This window comes from Callorhinus ursinus, unplaced genomic scaffold, assembly GCF_003265705.2.
Source record: "Callorhinus ursinus isolate GAN/ISIS: 27379988/994484 unplaced genomic scaffold, GSC_fseal_2.0 scaffold68, whole genome shotgun sequence".
NCBI lineage: Eukaryota > Metazoa > Chordata > Mammalia > Carnivora > Otariidae > Callorhinus > Callorhinus ursinus.
Genome location: NW_027397130.1, coordinates 6,300,754 through 6,308,059, shown reverse-complemented (window position 1 = coordinate 6,308,059; position 7,306 = coordinate 6,300,754). Strand labels below are relative to the sequence as shown.

The following is a 7,306-nucleotide window of genomic DNA, read 5'->3' as shown; positions in this document are numbered from 1 at the left end:
AGTGAACCCAACACTGGGAATCCAGCTGAGGTGGGGGGGTGGCAGGGGTGAGAGATGACCAGGGTTGAGCCAGGCAGTCACAGGTGGGATGGAGAGGAAGAACGTAGGTGATGTCTCCAGGTGGAATTGTGGAACTTGCTTGTCAATTTGATGTGTGTTCCAGGTGGGACAACCTCCCACCAAACATGATATACAACAATAACCATTTTATTGTAAATTCTGTGGTCAGTAATTCAGATAGGACCCAGCTGAGGTGGCTTGCGTCTGCTCCACAATGTCTGCAGCCTCAGCTGAGAAGACTAGAAGGGGTAGGGGAGGGTTCGCTCAGAACATCTGGGACCTGGAATCATCTGGAGGCTTCTTTACTCATGTATCTGATGCCTGGGCTGGGAGGACTCAAAGGCTGGACTCAGCTGGGGGTGAAGATGGTAGCCCCAACATGCAACTTCTACATGCAGCTTGGGTCTCTCACAGCTCTGAGATGGAGTGTCCCTGAGGGTGCATACAAAAAGAGAGTGTCCAGGAAGAAAGAGGAGGAAGCTGCATGACCATTTAGTACTGAGCCTGGGAATAACATTTAAAGTCACTTCCACCATACTCTATTAGTCAAAGCAATCACAAGCCCACCAGGTTCAAGGAGAGGGAACCTACACCCACCTCCCCACTGGAAGAAGTGTCAAAGGAGTCGGCGCCATGTTTAAAACTGCGACACTGGGGCTCCTGGATGGCTCAGTCGGTAGAGGTGTGACTCTTGATCTTGGGGTTGTAAGTTTGGGTCCCACGTTGGGTGAGGAGATTACTTAAAAATAAAAAAATCTTTTTTTTAAAGATTTTATTTATTTATTTGAGAGAGAGAATGAGATAGAGAGAGGGAGCATGAGACGGGGGAGGGTCAGAGGGAGAAGCAGACTCCCCGCGGACAGGAGGGAGCCTGACGCCGGGCTCGATCCCGGGACTCCAGGACCATGACCTGAGCCGAAGGCAGTCACTCAACCAACTGAGCCACCCAGGCGCCCCCAAAAATAAAAAAAATCTTTAAAAAAAATAATAAATCAATAAAACTGCCCCACCATGGGTGGTTCTGTCCCCCACGCTTCATCCCCCCAAACCCGATCCTTCTCTCTCCTGACCTTTGCCTGTCTTCTCATCTCAGGAAATGGCACCTCCCAGGTGCTCAAGCCCGGAACCCAATGTGCCCTTCGGTGCCTCTCCTCTTGTCACCCCCACATCCAATCCATCACCAAGACCTGATGATGTCATTCCCAGACACAAATATTTTCCACCTCCCTCATCTCCTCTGCCCCCACTTTTGCCAGGGCCCCCATCGCCTTCCCCCTACAGGAGCCTCCATCCTGCCCCCGCTAATCTGTGGAACACCCAAGTCATTATAAAATGCAGCTCACAACGATCCCCCACTGAAAACACCTCAGAGCCCTTTGTTAGAAACAACTTTCGCTGGGCCCTGCCCTGACCTCCAAGGCCCTGCAGGTGCTGGGCATCCCCCCCCCCCCCCCCCCCCTGAGCCCCCCAGTTCCACCCACACCACGCGGAGGTCTTCCTTCATTTCCTCCAACCCTCCGAGCTCTTTCTGTGCAAGATGTTCCTCCTACCTGGGACATCCGTCCTCCCACTCTCCATGTGGCTGCCCCTTTCTCATCCTTGGGGTCTTATCTCAAACATCCCTTTCCCTGGGAGATTTCCCAACCCCAGCTGTTGTTATTTTAGTGGAAGGTGTGTGGACTAGAACTTTAACCATCATTTCAAATCTTTTTGCCTCTTTATTTGGTTTATGTCCGTCTCTCCTACCGAAATATAAGCTTCAAGCGAGCAGGGACTGGGTCTGTCCGGCGCCCAGCACTGGCCTGACACACAGCAATTCTTTACTGGGTGAATGAATACAAGTAACTCCTGGGTCACAGAAGGTGGACCCACTTTGGTAGTTCACTTCAGCCAATAGGAGCCACACATTTTCACAAACTCTTTCTCAGATTCACTTTGTAGTTCTTTTAGGAGGCTTTGAGGTGGGGCAAGTGGACAGAGAGAAGGAAACCACTCGTTTCGAGCACCCACTTGTCCCTTACTCAGGCACCTGCTATGGGCCACCCAGAGTTCCTGCCCTCCACAAGCTCTCAATCTGCCCAGAGGCAGATGGATCCCATACAGTGGGGCTGCAAGCTGTGATACTGGGAGTTCAGGCAGCCGGCAGTGAGCAAATGTGCTTGGAACTCCTCCATAGTCTCCGAGGCCCCTGGCTCCGGCCTTGAACTGCAGGCCTCACCTGCCCCCTGGATGCCCCAGGAAGAGGTAAGTTCCCTGGACAGGTCTCCCCAACCCACCTCAGGAGCCCTGTCAGAAGAGAGATCGTGATAGGCAAGGAATGGACCCTCCAGGTAAAAAAGTTGTAATAAGAATAATGGGAGGGGCGCCTGGGTGGTTCAGTCGATAAGCGTCCACCTTCAGCTCAGGTCCTGATCCCAGGGTCCTGGGATAGAGCTACCTGCTCAGCAGGGAGCCTGTTTCTCCTTCTCCCACTCCCCCTGCTTGTGTTTCCTCTCTTGCTGTGTCTCTCTCTGTCAAATAAATAAATAAAATCTTAAATAATAATAATGGGAAAGACGGGGTACCTGGGTGGCTCAGTCGGTTAGGCATCTGCTTTCGGCTCAGGTGGTGATCTCAGTGCCCTGGGATTGAGTCCCGCATCAGGCTCCCTGCTTTGTGGGGAGCCTGCTTCTCCCTCTCTCTCTGTGTGTCAAATAAATAACTCTTAAAATCTGAATTTTAAGAATCTGAAAGGCAAACACTGAACAAGACTCGCATGGCCCAGGCACTGTTCTAAGCACTTGGCCTGTGTCCGCTTCCTGAATCCTCTCAGTAGCCCCATGGGGAGGTCTTAAAGGAGTAAAGGGGGAGGCCACAGGAGGACACTCAGCCTTAGCACCCTAAAGGTCACTCCACCGATGGCAGGCCTGGAGGTTTTAAACTGCAGGGATTTGAGGTAGGCATACGGAAGCACTTCTTGACCACAAGGACGGTGAGAATCTAAAATAATTCTCCTCTCAGAGCAGACAGTGGTCTGGGACACACTCAGATGGTATATAGGGGACGGGGTGGGGGGGGGGAGGGGGGAGAGGGGATGGGCACCCGATGACCTCACTCGCGCCTTATCCCGCCTGGCATTGACTTCAGACTGGTGGAGGGGGGACAGATGGGGCGAGATCATTCAGTGCAATGTGCGCCCAGCGCTGGAACGACGGGTCTGGGGACAGGGAGGGCAGCGCGGCCTGCAAGGGTGGGGGCACCCGAGGAAGGGGTCCTGATATCGCCTGATCCCCTGACCTCCACCCAAGATGTGCAGCGTGCGGGGGCGATACGTACCCCGAGGGCCCCGAGGCGCGGGCTGGGCACCCTGCCCCTCCCCCAGGGCGACTCGGGTGACTGGGAGCGGCCGGGACCCTCCAACGTCAGCGCTGCCTGCGCAAGCGCCGTCATTTCCGGTGGGCCGGGCTGGGCGGGTGGGTGGCAGTGGCGACTCCATCGTGGTGTCCGGGTGTCCGGCCCCGCCCTGCGCCCAAGCAGCGCTGGCGGGAGGGCGTTGCATCGCCGGTCCCGGTTCCCAGCTCCCCCCGGGATTCCCTCTCTGTGCTCTGGTCCCACATTCAGGAGCTGGGCTTGCATTTCCAGGGAGCTGGGGAAGCGCTCCTGGTTGCTGGAGTGTGAAGCCAACCCCAGGGGAATCATAATGCCCAAGGCTTGGGGGACATCGGGTCCACCGAGGGCTCTGGCCATCCCAACAGGGAACACCGCCCAGTAGGTCTGCCTGACACACTATGAGGTATCAGGCTGGGGGCGAACCAAGGTCAGATAGTTTACACTTCTGACCCCTGCGGAGGCCCTCTACCTCCTTAGAGGGAAGGGCCTGAAATGAGCCCCAGAGCTTGCTGGCTGCTAGCTCAGAGAGGCTGAGGAGTTTCCTTCCTCAAAAGTAGATTTGGGGCGCCTGGCTGGCTCAGTCGGAGGAGCATGCCACTCTTGATCTCCAGGCCCTGAGTTCGAGTCCCACCTTGGGTGTAAAGATTACTTAAATAAATAAACTTTATAAAATAAATAAACTTTATAAATAAACTTAAAAAAAACAGATCTGATTTTCCTTCTCTTGGAATAGTCTAAAAACTGTTAAGTCTGGCCTGAAGGCACAGGGAGTGATCCCAGTGGGCAAGGAGCCTGGGGTTCCTATGCACCAACTCAGGCAAAAGGCCTGGCACAGGCTTGGTACACAGCATGCACCTCCCATTCCTCAGCCAGCCACAGCTCTGCAGGTCACCTGGACCTCCACTCTCTGTCCCCTGCAGAGGGAGATAAGGAAGCCCCACCCACCTGGCAGAGCTGGTTTCCCAGCTTTGGGCCATACCAGCCTCATGAGATCCAGGAGAATCCAGCCTCAATCAGCGTGCCTATTGCTGGGATGGCAATGAGAATCCAGCCTTTGTGACATTTGTCCCTGCCAGATGATGCTTCTGGGGCTGGGGCGGGAGGAGGGTGGCTACAGGAGAGGAGAGCCATGCTGAGGACCTGGCCAGTAGGTAAAGGCCAAAGGCTGGGAGGTGACACAGGATCTGGATGTTTGCAAACATGGGGGTCATCTAAGTCATCACTGAAAGCATCCTTAGCTCCAGGGGTTGGAGGTGAATCTTCAGATGGGGGCTGCCTTTAATTACTCTAACTAGCATCCTCACTGTCCAGGCTAGGGAAATTGAGGCAGCCCTCCCCAGGCCCTGGCCCTCAGCCCTTGGCCCCTGCTCTCTTCTTGGGACTTCCTAAACTCCCTCGGGGCAGCTCACCCACAGAGCTGCAGAATGAAGAAATGAACAAATGGGAGGAGGACTTGGTGAGTTTGAAGCGCTCACCAGATCCCTTTGGAACTTACTCCTCCCCACCTCACCCCCAATCCTGCAACCTGCTAGTCCCTTAGACTCATTTCTATCCCCAGCTCAATAAATGGCATCACCATCACCTGGTTACTGGAGCCAGAAGTCTAAAACATCACTCTGATTCTTCAGTCGGCTCATCTGCACATTGTCATTCTACACCCAGAATGTTTCTCGTCTTGCTCCGAGTCCACTGGCACCAGCCTTGCGCATCCCACCATTGCTTCCCTTCCAGACGATCGCAAAAGCCTCCAAACTGGTCTTGCTTCCACTCTTGCTCCCTCCCCTCCAATCCATGCTCCAAAATTGCCAGTGATATTTTACAACTGAAAATGAGAAGCCTTCTATTCATTCTCTTTGTCCAGCTGGGGGGAAAAAATATCCCAATTCCTTCCCATGGCCCTAACTCTGATTTCATCTCTCCTTTATCCACTCCATTCAGTTATACCAGCCTTCTGTCAGTTCCTAATATATGTCAAGTTCTTTTTGCCTTAAGGGTTTTGCCCTTGCTGTTTCCTCTGCCTGGAACATTCTCCCCCTAGAGCTTGGCATGGCTGGCACTATCTCATCCTTTAGCTATGAACTTAGAGGTCACCTTCTGAGGAAGGTCTTTCCTGAACACTGAATCTAAACCTTGCCCCAAACTTGCTTCCAGAACCCTGTTAATTTCCTTCATAGCACACATTGCAGGTTGTAATAACTTATTTGTCCCCACTAGAATGAAGGATGCACAAGGGCAGAGACTGCCTATGTCTCAGCCATAGATTTCTTTTTCTTCTTAAGTAAACTGTTATTGAAGTATAACCTATATTCAAAGAAATGTATACACCCTAAGTATACAGGCTGGAGTGCCTGTTTGGCTCAGTTAGTAGAGCATGTGACTCTTGATCTCAGGGTCATGAGTTCAAGGCCCACATTGGGCATGGAGCCCACTTAAAAAAAAAAACTAAGTGTACAAGTCAAAGATTGTCACAAATGAACACACCTGTGTAACCAGCACCCAGATCAGGAAATAAAACATTCCCAGCCCCTCAGAGTTCCCCACATGACTCTTGAAAGCTAAATACTATCCTGGTCAGATTCGTTTTTGCCAGTTTTGAACTTTATATAAATGGAATGATCCCTAATGATGTTCGCATCCTAATCCCCAGAACTTATAAATGTTACCTTGCATAGCAAAGGGAACTTTGCAGATGTGATTGAGTTAAGGACCTTGAGATCCTTGTGGACATGGGTCCCTCTCCCCATTTCCGCTTGGAATAGCTTTGGAAGGTCTCTCCGGATTCAGAGCTGTCCAGAGTCAGGGGAGGCTTTTGTTACGGTCACATCTCAACCCAATTCCTCCCTATGCAAACCCTGTTTCCTTCTCTTTCCCTACAAGGGTTGATGTTTCTAAGAAGTTGAACACTTTGTCACATGTTTGTTGGGTCATTTGGTCATTTGTAAAGTGCCTGGTCAAGTCTTTTACCTACTTTTCTACTGGGCTGTCTTTCCTGTGGATTTGCAGGTATTCTTTCTATATTCTGGATAGAAGTCCTTTGTTGGATATATTTGCCACATATATTCAGAGTTGGATATACTCAGGATGCCTCAACAGTCCTAATAACAATCAGTTACATGAATGCTCATGAATGTTTGAGTCTGATAACTTCTTTAAGGAAAGAATGCTTAGAAGGTGAAATTGTGTATGGTTTTAGCTGTTGTAACTGAATATAGCATATGGAAAGAGAGGGAAGGGGAGGGAAACAAGACCTTAAAGGGAAAGGTCCAGAATGCAGGTAACACACCCTCAAACTTCGCCACTCCTGGACTGAGGTGTCCAGCCACAGATATTTAAACACACAACTTCTCAAGGGTAATGTAAATAAATATTCATTCAAAGAGTGTCCATGGAAGGTCCTAACGGGCCAGCCTGTTCTAGGCACTGAGAAGCCAGCTGTGAACTAACAAGAGAGGCACGATCTGTGCTTTCAGGAGATCTAAAGGGAGAGAGAGATAACAGCAGGTAAGCAAAATAAAATCATTTCAGTGAGCGGTAAACCGAAGGGGTCGGGCGTTGGGGAGAGGGGGAGGTTGAACCAGCAACGGCCCCACCAGGGCACCGGGGAGATCCCGCCCTCGGCCCCGCCTCTATATCTGCATAGTCTCCTGATTGGCCAGCGGCGGCCGGCCCCACCTCTCAGAGCTGGCGGCTAGGGAAGCGTGGGGCGGACCCCGCCAAGATGCAGCGGCGGCTCCGGGTGTCGCCGGGCGGGCAGGGGGCAGCGCGGGCCGGAGCCGGGCAGGGGGCGCCCGCCGCGGCCCCCGCGCACTCCTAGCGCCCCAGACGTGCCGGCGGACTCCGACCGTCCTTGCCGCCGTCCCGCCCGCCGTCTCCGCCC

At 52.5% G+C, this 7,306-nt stretch overlaps 1 long non-coding RNA gene across 1 annotated transcript; it reads right to left on the bottom strand.

Annotated features, from left to right (window-relative positions):
* Nucleotides 1-3,484, bottom strand: LOC141371315 (uncharacterized). Its single transcript, XR_012376182.1, has 4 exons — nt 3,376-3,484; nt 2,625-2,742; nt 658-799; nt 1-492 (listed from the first exon to the last, which is right to left on the bottom strand). It is a non-coding gene; the product is annotated as an uncharacterized lncRNA (long non-coding RNA).
* Between the last annotated feature and the right edge of the window lie 3,822 nt (nt 3,485-7,306).